This window comes from Pollicipes pollicipes, unplaced genomic scaffold (genome assembly GCF_011947565.3).
Source record: "Pollicipes pollicipes isolate AB1234 unplaced genomic scaffold, Ppol_2.1 Scaffold_4219;HRSCAF=4965_pilon_pilon_pilon, whole genome shotgun sequence".
Classification (NCBI taxonomy): Eukaryota; Metazoa; Arthropoda; class Thecostraca; order Pollicipedomorpha; family Pollicipedidae; genus Pollicipes; species Pollicipes pollicipes.
This window is the reverse complement of record NW_023596448.1, coordinates 20,652,139-20,669,221: the sequence shown is the minus strand read 5'-3', so window position 1 is coordinate 20,669,221 and position 17,083 is coordinate 20,652,139.

Sequence of the window (17,083 nt, the reverse complement as noted above, 5' to 3'; positions counted from 1 at the left end):
GCATAAAACCGTACATTTAGGCACTAGTAATTAAGCAACACGCCTTTTCAGATTTTACGTCGCTGCCGGGTTTGGTCTTGCACAAGAGCATGTAAAGATACAAATTTGATTTTTGGGAAAATTCGACCCCGGACTTAACGTAATGCGATTGATTGTTGACATGGAAACACAAGCCTTATTAACAATCGGAAGGTCTCGTTAAGACCCATCCGCTGGTGTTATTCGCTTGGCTCAATTTTTCTAGGTTCTGAAACGGTAGGCAAGGGGGGGGGGGACGTCGCGACAACCCTCTCAGTTCACGTTATGGAAAACGGTGAACCAGGGCCAGTGTCCAGGACCATTTGCTTAGCCCAAAAACAACACGAAGTATTTTCAAACACGACGTGAATGTCGCCTAACTCTAATCAGCCACGTGACCCGAATGCGTCCCGTTATGTGTATGTCATAGCACAACCTGTTTGAGCTTCAGCATAAGGTTATGTTAGGTTTTGTCATGGTAAATGAACTCGGAAATTCTGTCCTCTCTAAGTCTATAATTACTGCGGTAAATGCACCCGCACGATAATCAACGGCAGTAAATACACCCCGGAGACCCTTTGCAACGGTCCGCCCTTTCATTGGCACTTAATTTGGCGTGGAACGAAAGATAGATATGTAACTTAGTGACGAAATTGGGCACACCGGAAATCTCATGTTATCAAAACCCGAAACAACGGGGCCTGTTCGTGCCTGACTGCTGTGTTTGTCAGGCAGGCTGCTGTGTTGTCAGCTAGGCTGCTGTGTTTGTCAGCCAGGCTGCTGTGTTTGCCAGCCAGGCTGCTGTGTTTGCCAGCCAGGCTGCTGTGTTTGCCAGGTAGGCTGCTGTGGTTGTCAGCCAGGCCGCTGTGTTCGTCAGCCAGGCCGCTGTGTTTATCAGCCAGGCTGCTGTGTTTATCGGCCAGGCCGCTGCGTTTGTCAGCCAGCCTGCTGTGTTTGTAGCCAGGCTGCTGTGCATGTCAGCCAGACCGCTGTGTTTGCCAGCCAGGCTGCTGTGTGCACAGCAGTCAGCCTGACCCACCCTGTGTGCCGTGCGATTAAGCTGCGTTTATCGCACAGATCACGTGACAAGTGGAGTATTTTATTTGTGGAGAAGAGATGAGGAATGGAGGATGCATATGGAAATGCACACATCCCACGGGAGCACATCCCGGTAGCAGCCGAGCGTCATGCTCCATACATGAAGGAGAACCCCGCAGAGGGCGCTGAGCGCCCGATGCGCCGGAAATAACATCCACTGCAGCTTTAACAGCACCGCAGGTCACAAAAATATACCGTCTCTTGACAGTAGGTTGGATGCAGGGGAATAAGACCATAGGCCGAGACATCAAACACAGTTCAGCAGCCCAAAACGGATGAAGGATTACTGAACCACCTCGGACTCCTAACCCTGAATCATTGCAAAAGCTACTTAGTCCAAACAGGAACACTGACAGAGTAAAGGCCCCGAATAGTCCCAAAAGCTGACCACCCCGGATATCCACCGCGCCAGCTTAAGTCAATCCTTCGATCTCGACAGCCTTGCGGGTGCGCATCGGCAAGTCGTTCCTTCTTGCAGTCGAATTCCACCACGGTAGAGCCATTATGCATGGCGTGTCATCCGACGGACGTCGGTAGCTCAGTCGAAGCTCACTGCGTTCTCGGGTCCTTGGCTGGCTGTTGAACTCCTCAGTGTCCCTCGGTCATGGGCTGGTAGTGGCATCTAGCCAGCGACACGACAGGGTGCGTGGCCAGACAGAGGCCATGCTGGGGCCGCCCAGCACGAGACGCCGACCGCACCTTCCTCTGCGGTAAAGCTGCGTCGCCTCGTCGCCGGGCGTACGTGCCAGCTGCGGTCCGGCGTCCCGTCGGATTGCCGTTGGCTCGTGTTGAGGACGTCCCGCCGGCCTGCCGTCAAGTTTAAGCACAGCCAGGGACAGGACCCACTACAGCAGCGGCAGCCATCGGCGCCCGATCACCACCCGTCACCACCCGTCACCACCCGTCGCGTCCGCGACACCACGCCGGCACCCTGTCCGTAGGTCACGCCGCCAGCACCACTGACGTCGCTGTGGGTCGCGGGGACAGCGGCGCCACCCTCGCTCGTCGCCGCCAGGATTGGCACTGAGGCGTCCAGGCCCCGCTGCGGTGCTGCTTCTGGAGGCGTCTGCGGGTCGCCATCGCTGGCGCCGCGGGCTGCTTTATCGGGGCTCTGTCGGACCACCAGTGGCAGCTTGAGATATCTGCTGCAGAGGTACCGCCCGGAAAGCTGGCGTCAAGATGCCTGCCACTGGAGCAGCTGCCGCTGACCAGCTGCCGCCAGGTGACCGATGACTTAGCTGGCGCACCCAAAGCAGCTGCCGCCTGAGCAGCGGTCTCGAAACAGCTGCCACTTGTGCAGCTGTCAGTACAGGAGGCAGCTGCCGCCACAGCGGCTGTCACGGCCGGGAGCTTCACCGGAGCAGCTCATCAATGTCGCTGTCATTTTGCTCTGCGAAGGTGACGGACGGCCGCCTGCCGGGCGTCAGCGGAGACATGACACTGCCGGCCGACAGGGGACGCTCCAGGTCCTGCGTGGAGGAGGGACACTCAGTACGGCCGCCTGGCGAGCGCCAGCGGAGACATGACGCTGCCGGCCGATAGGGGACGCTCCAGGTCCTGCGTGGAGGAGGGACACTCAGTACGACCGCCTGGCGAGCGTCAGCGGAGACATGACACTGCCGGCTGACAGGGGACGCTCCAGGTCCTGCGTGGAGGAGGGACACTCAGTACGGCCGCCTGGCGAGCGCCAGCGGAGACATGACACTGCCGGCTGACAGGGGACGCTCCAGGTCCTGCGTGGAGGAGGGACACTCAGTACGACCGCCTGGCGAGCGTCAGCGGAGACATGACACTGCCGGCCGACAGGGGACACTCCAGGTCCTGCGTGGAGGAGGGACATTCAGTACGGCCGCCTGGCGAGCGCCAGCGGAGACATGACACTGCCGGCCGATAGGGGACGCTCCAGGTCCTGCGTGGAGGAGGGACACTCAGTACGGCCGCCTGGCGAGCGCCAGCGGAGACATGACACTGCCGGCTGACAGGGGACGCTCCAGGTCCTACGGGGAAGAGAGTCAGCAGTTGAGTTCTCCGGCCAATACGCCCGAAGAATGTTTGCGCTTCCGAATACAAGCAGAACGTGCTCAAAACAAAACGTCTTGAGATTGCAGAGCATCAGTAGCAGTAGACAGCACTTCACGAAACAGCAAAGCAATTGAAACAGCATAGAAGGACGGGACAGTGTCGCCAATTTCGCGAATGTCGAGGGCTTGGCAAGCGACCCCCTGTGTGTCACTCCAGACAGACTTTCTACTAACCACATAGTTCTTTCGATTTAATCTGGTAATGCTCCTGCTGGACCGTCGGCAAGCTATTCATTTCGGGAGCTATTATCATGTCAACTGTGGACGTCGCTGCTGAGCCTAGCTGCTACATTTAGATGCAAATGAAATGGACAAATCCCGTCGGACAATCTCGTTATCTAGCTTGACGTTATGACGGTCGCATTATTGCATTGCTCCGTCATCAGTTTGCGCACTTAATTCAATTGAGACTCTGTGCATGAGCGGGGTTCGCGGTTGCCCCGAGCTGAAGTGCAGACCGCTCGCAAATAAAACGACTGTCAGGCGTGCGCACCATGGGTTTCTTTTTACATTTATATGCAAATAGTGTTTCGCATCACATTTTTGCACGGGGAAAAGGAGATCGAGAACGATAGGAAATCAAGCCAAGCCTTACATTGCCACATCATTACATTTGTCCTTCCCGATAGCTCAGTTAGTTAGAACGCCTGCCTTCCGATCCACTCACCCGTGGCATGGTGGGTTCGGGTCGCCTTAGGCACTCGCTATTTGTCCTTGAAAGGTACGGCCTGCGGGCGGTGGCAGCGGCCAAGCTAAAGGTCAGGTGACGTCAGAGGGCAGGGTGGAGCGTGCCGACCACCGCGGCACATTTAATTTTCGTCACCTAATTCTGTCGTTAGCAGAAATTGCGCGGTGGGATGATTGCGGTCGGGGCTCACGCAACAACCAGTTTTTAGTGTGAGCTCTGACCCAGAAATGCATCCATTCAAAAAGTTTGGATTGAGGATTTAAAAGGCTACAGAAAACCCCACACATTACTGACTCGTTACCTGACGCCGAGCTATGTCAGAAGCCCAGTGACTACCGACAACGTGGAGCCGCGTGACACAAATATCTTGGATCTATCGTCGTCCAGCACAATATCGTGGCCTGCTTTCATTCCCAGCGATTCCGACACCTTGCCAACAAGCCGTGAATTCAGCCTTGAGGGTCAGCGCGCCAAACAGCGTTCGTCGCCGCTCACCTGTGGGTCCAGCAGGACCTCCACGGGCGGCGAGGGCCCCGACCCGGTGACGTTGATCGGGGGGAGCACCGGCACGCTGCTGCTGGGGTCAGCCTCTGCCCGACAGCGCACGGCACGCGCGTCACACAACAGGCACCAAACGCGTTCCTTGAAGTAGACGCGGGATCCCGGAAAGGAAAAGCACCTGGGCCCCGAGCCTGGCGGCCCGTTGCGGTTGGGTGAGCCCATTAATACGCATGCATAATTGAGAACCGGCTGGCTTAGCTACAAATCTGGAGAACATACGGGAATAAGTGATAATGCTAAGATACGGATATTGGTGTGAACTTGATAAATCCTCACACAGGTACCGCAGGACAGGAGACAGGTCTACCATGTTACAACAGCCAGGTAACTGGTGGGTAGACCTAGTCAGGGGTGGGTAGCGGAACAAGTATGAATGCACAGGGCCCGACATGCAGGGGTCATGAGACACAACAAACACACCCACGATAACATCGATTTCTACAAGTGATTCTTTATGCACCATGAGCTGATATCTGAAAACCCCAAGGCACGGTACACTGATTTCATGGCATGAGCAACTGCCATATGCAATAATCAAAACAGATGCACCTGATGAGTTGTCTTGAGTTGGTCTCGCACCATGATGAGGCAACTGGTTTAGCACAGGGTCCCGATGTCGGCTCAGGACCAGCTCAGATCGCCCTGGCGAACTGGGTGTCCCAACAGATGGATACACCTCTGCTGTGCATCTGGCTGGCTAAATACCTTGATGACAGGGTGGCAGCTAGGAGTTTCTTAAGGGGACGAGAGAGGGAGAGCTCCGCGAAAACTCCTCCCATGAGGACTGGAGGAGCCATCTGCAGTGCTGTGGCGAGACACCTTGACCAGCACCTTGCTGTGGCCAGGCGAGTGACCGCATACCGTGCTTGGGCGGCCGGCTGGGCGGCAGGCGCCGGCCTCGCGAGCTGCTGCTGGCGCCACCCGACTTGAGGGAGTGCTGCGTGTCCGGTCTGCCGCTCTGCACCGCTCGCAGCGTCTCGGCGCTGATCAGCTCCCGCCGGTCCTCCCGCCGCCTGCGGCACGGGGCACGTGATGAGGCTTCCCGCCTCCCGCGGCACGGGACACGTGGTGAGGTTTCCCGCCTCCCGCGACGCGAGACACGTGACGAGGCCTCCCGCCTTCTGCGGCACGGGACACGTGGTGAGGCCTCCGCATTCTGCGGCACAGAACACGTGATGAGGCCTCCCGCCTTCTGCGGCACGAGACATGTGGTGAGGCCTCCCGCATCCTGCGGCACGGGACACGTGGTGAGGCCTCCCGCCTCCTGGGACACGGGACACGTGGTGAGGCCTCCCGCCTTCTGTGGCACGGGACACGTGGTGAGGCCTCCCGCCTTCTGCGGCACGGGACACGTGATGAGACCTCCTGTCTCCTGCGGCACGGGACACGTGGTGAGGCCTCCTGCCTGCTAGGAGACGGGACATGTGTTAAGACCGTCTGCTTCCTGAGATATAAAGCACACGCGAACTAAGGCTAAACACGCCGTCTATCCAGCTCTAACGAACAAACGCACATGGAGATGGCCCACCTCATACGGTTGACGCAGCTGGCGCCGACTGTACAGAAGCAGATTCGGAGGATACAGAAGAACACCCCTGCGCTGATGAGGCTGGGACCGATCATCTTCAGCTCGCTGGTCTGGAAACTGCGCGCACAAAGAGCCGTATAGCTGAACAGATTCAGCTATCGGTTTAACATTGTTCGTACAGCAGAGTAGCAATGTTTCAACTGGTCGTCCAATAATGTAAAACCCTTGAGATTTGACACGAATAATCATGTCCGTAACAAAGCTTACCAACTGTTACAACGCTCTGCATCACACGGCGTCAAAAAACCGTCTCTAATGGCTTTGCGTGCATCTTTTGTTCAGAAGACGGACGACAGGGAGGGGGGGGGGGGGGGGGTCAGAGCGGGTCAGAAGACAGCCGCGGAAACCGAACCACCGAACACGGCTAACGAAATAGTGAGAAATACTGTAAGTACGTCCGGTGTACATGAGTCGGAATCGTAGAGAGATCGCGGGATTCGGAATGGGTATCACCCCGTCATAAGAGGATTTTATTTGACTTCAACCTTGGCATCGAATCATCCGCCTGATACCCGGTACTCACCCTCGTTCGCCGAGGCCCACGAAGGTCATGATGAGCCCAACGGCACTCATTCCCAGCCCCACGTACAGCACGATATTGGCCGCCGAAGAGGTGTTGCAGGCGGCCTGTCCACCCTTCCCCAGGGCCGCCGAGTCCTCCACCTGCGATGCAGGGGTCAGGTCAGGGTCAGGTCAGGTCAGGGACCGGGTCAGAAGCTAGGAAAGTCAGAGGTGATCAATGTTGTTCTTTTGTTTGATGTTGGTCATACGGACCCTGGCCGCCCACCCGTAGGTAATCCTGCAAATATATCCAGTCATGTGGCAGAAAAGTGAGCGCGTCCCTCATAGTTATGATCATATAAACACAATACCAATGTGCTCGCAAGGCCAGGTGTCGGAAATGTGTCATAAAAAATGTCCAACCTTGTGTTAGCAATTCGATTATGTGTTAGCATGTATCCCACCGGACCACACATCACGTTGAATTTCGTGTCAAGCGGTGAACACCCAAGCCGACTGGCATTCCGGCCGTTTAGACACACTCTCGGCAATCTGCCAGATGTCAAGGCGCTGTCATACTTGGACAAGTGCGTCGTCACGCTTGACCTTGACCTTGACCATCACACTTGATTGACCTTGACCATCTTGGTTCGGACGTGGCCGGGCGCGCGATCCGACACAGGAAACCCCGATAACAGTCAGGGCTATGGTAGGTCAGCGGCAGGTCATGAGGTAGGTCAGCGGCAGGTCATGAGGCAGGTCAGCGGCAGCGTCGCGAGACATTTTTGCGGGTCGGTCAGCTGTTGGGTCAGTGAGCCGGGGAGGGCAGGAAGGGGCAGTCGGACAACGGGAAGGTCAAAAGCCACGTTTACACGGAACGACTAACTCGCGTGATAGCGGACGTGGTCCAATGTTATGCGTGGGCCTCGGGGCGTGAAATGTATTCGGAGCCAAAGTGCTAACATTTATTTTTGAGTTTCCACAATCCTCTTGCCAATATCAACTTTGCTCTGAATCTATTTCATATATTTCATGTGTTATAAATACATACATAAAAGCTGAGCTGTCATAAGTGTTGCAGGCGCAGGTTTTCTCGCAAGCATTGCTGGATGGACAACAGCAAATTCAGCGTTTAAGGTCTTGATCGTTTGTCTGAGGCCTGGTGTGGTGTGCTTGCCGTAATCAGTGTGTCGACACAGACTATTACCAAACTTTACCTTTTGTCGACATTTCGATCAATTTGATGATAATCCCTGAACGGAATGTCACACCATTAACATGGACTTATGCACAGTACGTATTTAAAAACACGGTTCTCATCACATTTCTGCAAAACACACGCTTGAGGCACATGATAAAATAAAAACTGCATGCTGCGTGTGCTAATTCAAGGCGCAATTATGTACGGCTTAAGCCTTTTCTCCATTGTTTCGTCACTTTCAGTTGATAAATTACTGGTCCGATAGCTTTGCAACGCGGGTAGGAGTCTGGCCTGGTAGTCACATGTCGTACAGTGGCTATTGCGTGAGTTGTTTTGCATATTGATGATGGGTGCCATGTCTCTGACGTACAATGTTTAAAGCATGGTAGGTCATTTATTATCTGTGATACGCGCTGGTCCGGTGCTGTTCACGGCTTTATCATGGCTCATGGTTCATGGTTCATGGCTTACTTTTGGTGAGTATGGTGTTGTAATGTATACATGTATGCGTTTGCGGTGCCCTCTCCCGCAAGTGCATGGTTAAACATCGGTTGGTACCTGTAGTCAGACAAATGCACGGAGTGCTTCACTTGATGCGTCAGTTTAAAAGTGCAAGCAAGGATGCTAGACATAAGCCAAACACGCGCTATCTAGCAAGTAGTGTGGAAACAGGACATTTAGATTGGTGTCTTTCGGTGTACTTCAGTGTTTTCCCACAATCATTGTGACAGTGCAGACCCCGTTCCCCGCACTCAGCGACTCAATACGCCATTTTGCGGGACATAAGTAGGGATGTATCATTATGGGTGTATGAGCGTGTTTATGCTCAGGGAGCCGTCGCGTAGTCGTTTCGTTAGGTGGATGAACACTGACTATGTACAACAAAATGTCCACATGTCAAAATGTTTGTGAAATAAAAAAGCAAGCTGAAACTGTTTTGTGCATATCAGAGCTAAGTTGAAGCTGAAATTTCCAGTGAAGGCCCTGAAATTTTCATTTTGGCTTTCGAAGTCCCAGCAGAACATTCGAAACAGTAACCTACATTGGTCCGTTTCAACTAATCTCTGGTGAGTTAAGTTTATGCATGATCCGGAAAGAGCTTTTGGACTTCGCAGAGGTATTATTTTTCAGTGGGGCGCAGCGTTTGAAAGCAATGCTATACCATGCTTCCTCGCGGGCTTTCCGAGACGGGGTCATAACATTCTGACAAATAACTTTCAAGACGTCATACTATTCCTGGGAGGTACTTTTTTGTTCGCTTTTTTGAAATAGTCGTCGAATAACAACTTCGTGGTGGTCAATCTATACCCGTTATTCTTGAGTATTTGACAACGATTGTCATTTTCTGATCTTTTGCGGATTTGACCTGCCTCCGGACATAACCAATACTAAAACAAAACCGTGCAAATGTTTTGAGCACGTAGAAAGGAAGCTTGGAGAAACGAGCTTCATTCGTAATTTAAAACATACCGTGAACAAAAGCGACAGCAGCTGGCCCTTACTAGGACAGCCGAGAACGCCTGCTCCACATGGACCTCAGTACACTGCTTTGGTATGCACCTGATTGCCCGTGCCTGTCAACTCGTCATGATTGAAACTAAAGAAGTGTAACGTGTAGTATTTTTCGGACTTGGAACCTGAGAAGGAGGCTTGCGGCCTAGGTAGTTCTCATTACAATATCCCATAGCTGGGACGATTGCCACGAATACTCACGAATAGCATGCACAGGCATGTATCACTTTAAATTACGTCAGCTTAATTCCATGGGGTACGTGGATACGCAAACGCATTACACCACGAATACGCCACTGTTACCAGCATCCACATCCCACTTTCCGCTCATCGTTCCTTTTCTGTCCCGTACTACATGCTATGACACCGGCGTTCCAGCCGCGGGCAAGACAGCCGCCACAGAGATTTTCCTGGCTCACAAAATGAGCTGCAGAATGGGAGTTAATAACCCTTACAGGGGCGGTCTCGCCGCGTGTGACTCAGTACTTTGCTGTGATCGACCGACTAAATCACTGCCGCTTCGCGTCCGCGCCTGTTGCCGGCACCGCTCTGCACAACGTCGCGTCCGCGGTGCTTCGAGAATCAATAGCACGGTCGCCGTGTTTTGACCCGTCGCTGTTGGACTACGGGAGTCTGCGCTCGACGGAAGCCTCCACGCGACGCACACCGGCCGGGTGTCTTGTGCGGCGCAAGGCGGGCAGGGTGGTAACGCGTGTGATGAGTATCGGTTAGCCCACAGGTGATACTCAAACCCGAACAAATGCAGCCAGGCTCACTGGGAAAAATGCCAAGTCTGTTTTCTATGACATTTGGCCGCCAGACACTCGCTAAGGCCGCATTGGAACACATTTAAAATCGCACTGCCTGAAAATACGTTCGCCGACGCCTGCCAAATTCATTCCACGAAACAAACAACTCGAGTATGAGGGCGCTTGGCTTTGTTTGCCATCTGCTGTAACGAAAGCTACAAGATAGTCGTGTATTGACATGCCGGCCATAGGCCTCTTTCACGCCGTTTTCCTCGCGTTTCTCTAACCCACAGCGAGAAATCAAGCCAAGAAAAGTGCTATCCTGCCTATACGCTGTTTCTCGCAGCTGCACTGAGCATTTTGAAAAAATAAGAGATAATTTGTATTATATTATTTTTTCGCAAACGTGGCTTAGGGGTTATGAGCGACCCGAAAAGAACGGCTTACATCGTGGCCTGGGTGAGCTGAAGTATACTCTCATGTAGCTTCCACATCCCGCCCCCATTCTTTTTAGGACATAGCGTGCTATCTTTGAGACAGGAATCGACAAACGGTCACAGCGGTCCGCTCTCGGCGGAATCATAGTTCACCTTTAGGTCAAACAGCGCTAAGATCACTCTGTTATTTTCAGACGGAAAGGCGCAGTCATCCACAGCGAACAAATACCTTTTTCTGTTTCGGATGCCGAGACCTGACATCAGTCCTTAAGCCTCCGAAAAAGGGGGGCATGAGTCGCGTTTAAGCGCGCATCATCTGCGCTTCTCGATCCACCCTTCTGCCTACACAAATGTGCTGTCCATTAAATCCTCCATCAAGCGGTGTCGGTATCATTTTGCTGTGGTCGCCGGGTCATTGAGATCCTTGCTTGGTTTCAGTTTGTGTTGCGCGCTATTTTGACATGTAGCAGCTACACATTGCCCATGGTAATCTGATCGGTGAGTCCACATTTTGCTCACGTCAAAAGGCTGCAGGAAAGCCACGCTTGGTCAAACCAGTCGTTCACAAAAACCTTCGGAAAACTAATGCAACACAGAGTTACTGAATCGCTTCTCGCTTCCTGCAGCTGAAAACCGCATTAAGCTGCAATCAATGGCTGCCATAGTATGGACCATTGGAAGGGGTGGTGGCTGTGCAGGACAGTGCGGCTAGCAGCCTGGGTTAAGCCTTTATCGCAGTTCAGGTAGGACTCACTCTGTCTGTGGCCGCGCTCGCAATTAGAGGCACCCGAAAATGCAACGGAATTCACTGGTATTCGTCGTCACCGACGCTTCGCGAAGCACTTAGCACCTGGGGCTGTGTAGGTTCGCCCTCCTGTCATCCTGACTGAGAGAGCGGGCCCCGCGGGTATCAAACCCCGCACACCTGATTTTACAAAAGCCGGTGAGGCCACTGCGCTACTGGCCGGCACCACGCTTACTGAAATTCGAAAAAAAACTCCTGCACTGTGTGTGTGCTATGGTGATGATGTGAGGTTTTAGGGCGCGTCAATAATAATGGTCATATTGCGCGCAATGTCGCGCCGCGCTGAAACGCGTCACATTGATGTGAATCCCGGGAGTGTGATAATAGAACGCACGCGGCTAGGAGATGGAAACGGAGACAAAGCAATAGTGGTGGACAAAAACCTGGAACGGCGACTGCGTTCTTACACTACATGTGTCGCCGCCCGTGAGTCACCTGGTTTCTCCTGATCCAGCGTCGATGCGCGGCCAGGGCCTTGGTTTTGTATTCGGCGACATCGGGGGTGGCCTGGCTCGACCTGGCGTTGCCCTCCAGCGCCAGGCGGCCATGCGACGACTGAAATGGCAACAGCACGGACTGAGACGAGAGCGGCATGGACTGAGGCGAGAACAGCACATAACGAGACGGGAACAGCACGGACTGAGACGGCAACACCACGGACTAAGACAGGGACAGCACGGACTGGGGCGAGAACAGCACGGGCTGAGACGGGAACAGCGCGGACTGGGGAGAGGATGGCACATACTGGGCAAGAACAGCACGGACTGAGACGGCAACACCACGGACTGAGAACGCAACACCACGGACTGAGACGGCAACACCACGGACTGAGACGAGGACAGCACGGACTGGGGCGAAAACAGCACGGACTGAGACGGGGACAGCACGGACTGAGACGGGGACAGCACGGACTGGGGCGAGGACGGCACGGACTGGGGCGAGGACGGTACGGGCTGAGACGGGGACAGGACGGACTGGGGTGAGGACGGCACGGACTGGGGCGAGGACGGCACGGACTGAAACGGGAACAGCACGGGCTGGGACGAGGACAGTACATCTGGGGCAAGGATAACACGGACTTAGATGAGAGCAGCAAAGACTGGGGCGAAGACAGCGCATACCGAGACGAGAACAGCAGAGATTAAGGAGACGAAAGCACAGAATGGGACGAGGCGACACGGAATGAGGTGAAAAGAGCACAAAGAGGGAGAAGAACAGCACGGATTACTGAGAGAGCAAGACAGAGATGAGAATAACACAGGCCTATACCAAGACGGAGGCAGAGTGTTGACACGCTGATACTACCGGAGTGAGCAGGACACGGACGGGCCGAGACGCGAGGAGCGCAGACGGGCTAGGACGAGACAGGCAAACGACAGGGGTGATGAACGGAGACGATCAGAGTACGAATACCCTGAAGTCGGCGGGGCACGGGCCGAAGTGAGGACACTACGGTCAGGCCGAAATAAATGAGAAATGAGAACAGCACACTAGCAGATGTTGATCAGACAGGTGACCACTGACGACGACGAACAGACAGGCGATCACTGACGACAACGATATGTTAGATTCATGTTGGCGGTTGATGTTACTGATTGGAAGCAAAAAGCAGCAAATTGTTTTTACTTCAACACCATCGAAGTTCAGCAAAGTTGGTTCGCATTGCTGCTAAGTTGCTTTGCTTCAGCCATCATTTCAGTCAGCAGCTATCGAATGAAAAATGTAAAATGATGGGCTTCATCCACATCCGCTACATTTATATCTCTACCCATTACGTTTATAACCCTTCATCTCCTGAACTGGCTGTTTACCGTTTGCTTAGGCCCAAATACGGCGAGAAGTTATCATCACCGCCGTGGTATTCTAATGGAAAGGTATTCTTCGATGAAGCTTTTCAGATGAAATATGCATCTTTGTGTTAGCATTTGTTTCCTTTTATAGCACGTCACACGCAATGCGATCCTGGCTGGCTGAAGTGCTGGATACAGCCACCCAGACCATCAGTTTCTGGAAATATTTTTTAACTAATGCCGGACGCCAGGTTTTGCAATCTATTTACCACGTCACTGTGCACCTCACACGTCACGTGCGATACTCACGTTAACAATGACTTAAGTTATTCAAGTCAAATATCGCTTTCATATATATCACAATCGTGGCATCCTCCACGGAATTTAAAACAATAATCTTAAGCGTCAGGCGTCTTGTCCTTTGCTTCACTTTTTGTCATTCAATAATGTGGCACTCTCTGGCCCGTCACAATTCCTTCCACATGCTGCAAGAAGCCATGCACTTTTATATTTTAGAGGCCTGAGGCGGGCTCACGGCGAGCTTTGCAGCTGCAAGTTCAACAGCAAAGCGAACTGCGAGGATTTCAACATCAAAGTGAACTGCAACTCTGCTCAGTCGAGGTTTTGCACATACGCGTCTTGAGGGCATTGACCTCATAAACGGTTATTTTTATTTCATGAAAGCCACATACAGTTTTTTGCGGCGACACGCGCGCTGGTGGGGTGCATTCGGAACACCTTTCCATCACATGCATGCTGATTTCCGGGAAGTTTCCTGAGTAAAAAGTGTCTTACGGTGAATAGTTTCTCCAAGAGAAGTATTTTTTTTTACATAGGGGAACAGGAACGATCTGGAATACATTGCAACGCATCCCTTCCAGTGTTGCGACGCTAACTTTAATTCGAAAGCATATCTAAAATGGTGACCACGATACAGGGCGTTCCAGGAAAAGCGGACGGAGTTAAGTGCATCCGAGTGATTGGTATTTCAGATTTATGCTCACTTTGAAACACGAATGGCGCTCGATGTAAAGAGCATTAAATCCTATGTTGTATCTGTAGGAGCGGTATGGTGCTCCATACCGCTCCTAGCTCGTGCCGCATGTGGCCCCCACGTCGCACGGTACCACACGATCCTTGGGCGCCTAAATGAAGGCATGGCACGTCCCTGGCTTTTAGGCATTCGCAGTTATTCTTGTACACTGTTTAGGCCCAGGAGGATTTCAGGCTCCGTGAGTACATATGCGACTTCAAATATCCCCACAGAAAAAACAAGGAACTCCGGCGTCACCGGGGAAAGGAATGCATGTCTTCACCGGACTTTGTTTGAACCCGTCCAGGGCTGGTTTGGGGTCTCCAAGTACCGTTAAGTCGTTGCGGTCACTACACCCTTAGGCTGTCATGACACCCAAATGGACCACTGACGCCCGACCGTTGATTGCGCACCAGAAGGTGCACCCTTCATGATGCAGGGGTGCTTCGCAAACCTCCTTGGAAGTCTCCGTGGACCGAAAACGATAGTTTGAGCTGTTTTACAGGCTAAATGAAAGTGCACATCGCCGCCAAATGTGGTCGACGAACGAAATAATAGATTCACACGGTCGAGAGAGCGAGGCCCTGGAGCACATGCGCGGGTTTCTAATCGGTTAGTGAGACCTGACGTGAGCTTACATCGTATGGAAGCAGACTGAGCTCTTGTCTCGGCATCCTCGGAACGGTGGTCCCGACCCCTGCTGCGAGCTAGCCATGACCGGACTGACATGCGGGTTTTTACGGGCTCTGCAGCCAGGCCTGTCTTGGGCCTGGATAGATTTGTGCGGGCTTCGCGGCCAATCCTCTCATGGGCTTATAATCTCGGTGCGGGGTTCTTTCGACTCGTCTCTTCAGGCTAACTTCACGAATCCGGGTTTCAGGGTTGTCCTGTGCGATAAACTTATGCACATGACGCTGAATCGCGTTTCTTGAAAGTGTTCTTCGTGTTTTCAATTGTCGTTTATATAGGATGTGTTTTAAAGTGGTGTCTTTCATTTCAGTCATAAAGGTAATTTTCTTTCGAAGTACCAATTTGCTATTTTTGCTTTCTCGTCTACTGTATTTGCTTATATGGTCTCTCAAGAATAGTTGAGTCGTGAAATAAAATAGAATTAGGATCGTTTTCAGACAATTTCTAGGAATCGACCAGCATCAAGATTGAACCTCCCCTTATCGCTCAGAGGATGAGGGGGGGGGGGGCATAGCTCCCTAGGTCATTCCCTTGGTTGTCTGTGCTGTCAGGGGTGGATCCAGAGCAAATAATCCGGAACATTCTAAGCCATTGAGAATCTGGGCAAAAAGAGGGTGGGCATGTGCCACCGTGCCCCCCCCCCCCCAATCCACCGTCCGTGCACGGTACAGAACAATAACTGTCTAATGTCACCCATAACCTATCGATAAAACCAGAAGATGTTGCAATGCCAGTCCACCATGGACATGCAAATGGCACGCGAGTAAAGACAGTCGCATGCAATAAACGATGACATATTACCAGAAGAGGCACTTGCACGAGACATCAGGACGAAGAGTAATGGTTTTGCCGCTACCTGATTATGGCAGGCATCGGCCGCCCCCCCCCCCCCCCCCCCTCCTACGTGTCAGAAATTATGCGCCCAAAGGTGTGACGGATAAATGATGCATGCAAAACGACTACTTCGAAGGTGGCTTATCGACATTCATAGTCAGACCTGCTGGCACTGAACTTTATCTGTCCAACGTTTGCACCTCAATGTTTACATTCCGCAAGTAGGTAACTTTCGCACATGCTAAGCCTCAAACGCACGTACGTTCCGCATGCAATGCTCACACGTAGCGAACACTCAACTGCCTTCAATGGGTAGCAGCATGGCCTTCACGGAACTCTAAGGCATGCAGCTGGAAAATAAGCTGGGCATTCATGGTGCACAGACTCAGCCGCAACCGCTGTCTATAAAACATGTACCTTAAAAATGGTTGAACCGGCCATAACGATCCTATAGGTCAGCTGGTGTCCCCCGTGACACCGTGTCTGACCGCGTGCCTGGCACGCTGCCTGCCACAGAGCCTGACACGGTGCCTGCGTCAGTGCATGACACAGACCAGCGCGAGGCCTTCTCTCCCGCGTCGGGAGCCGGCTCGACGCGTCGGCGCCGGCGCCGGTACACTCTCCACACCGCGGGCCGCGCCGCACAGCGAGCTCCCCGGACACCGCTGTGTCGCAGCGGCACCGCGACACAGCTCTGCACAGCACACGGCACGCGGCCCCGCCACAGCGCCAGCGAGCCGCACCGCACTGGACGGCGCAGACCCGAGTCAACCGTGACGGCCTACCGATTTTTGGTCGGCGCAGCCAACTCGCCAAATGGAGAATTAATTATTAATTAAAGCATCCAGATCCGACGGGCGCGTATCGATTGTTCACTTGCATTAAGCACACAAGCCTGTACGGGAAACAGTGGATTACCGGCCTCCCCGCTCTCTCTCTCTCTCTCTCTCTCTCTCTCTCTCTCTCTCTCTCTCTCTCTCTCTCTCTCTCTCTCTCTCTCTCTCTCTCTCTCTCTCTCTCTCTCTCTCCTCTCTCTCTCTCTCTCTTCTCTCTCCTCTCCTCTCTCTCTCTCTCTCTCTCTCTCTCTCTCTCTCTCTCTCTCTCTTCTCTCTCTCTCTCTCCTCTCTCTCTCTCTCTCTCTCTCTCTTCTCTCTCTCTCTCTCTCTCTCTCTCTCTCTCTCTCTCTTCTCTCTCTCTCTCTCTCTCTCTCTCTCTCTCTCTCTCTCTCTCTCTCTCTCTCTCTCTCTCTCTCTCTCTCTCTCTCTTCTCTCTCTCTCTCTCTCTCTCTCTCTCTCTCTCTCTCTCTCTCTCTCTCTCTCTCTCTCTCATTCTTTCTCTCTCTCTTTTTCTTTCTATCTCTCTTTCTCTCTCTCTCTCTTTCTTTCTATCTCTCTTTCTCTCTCTCTCTCTCTTTCTTCTATCTCTCTTCTCTCTCTCTCTCTCTCTTTCTCTCTCTCTCTTTCTCTATCTCTCTCTCTCCCCCTCTCTCTCTCTCTC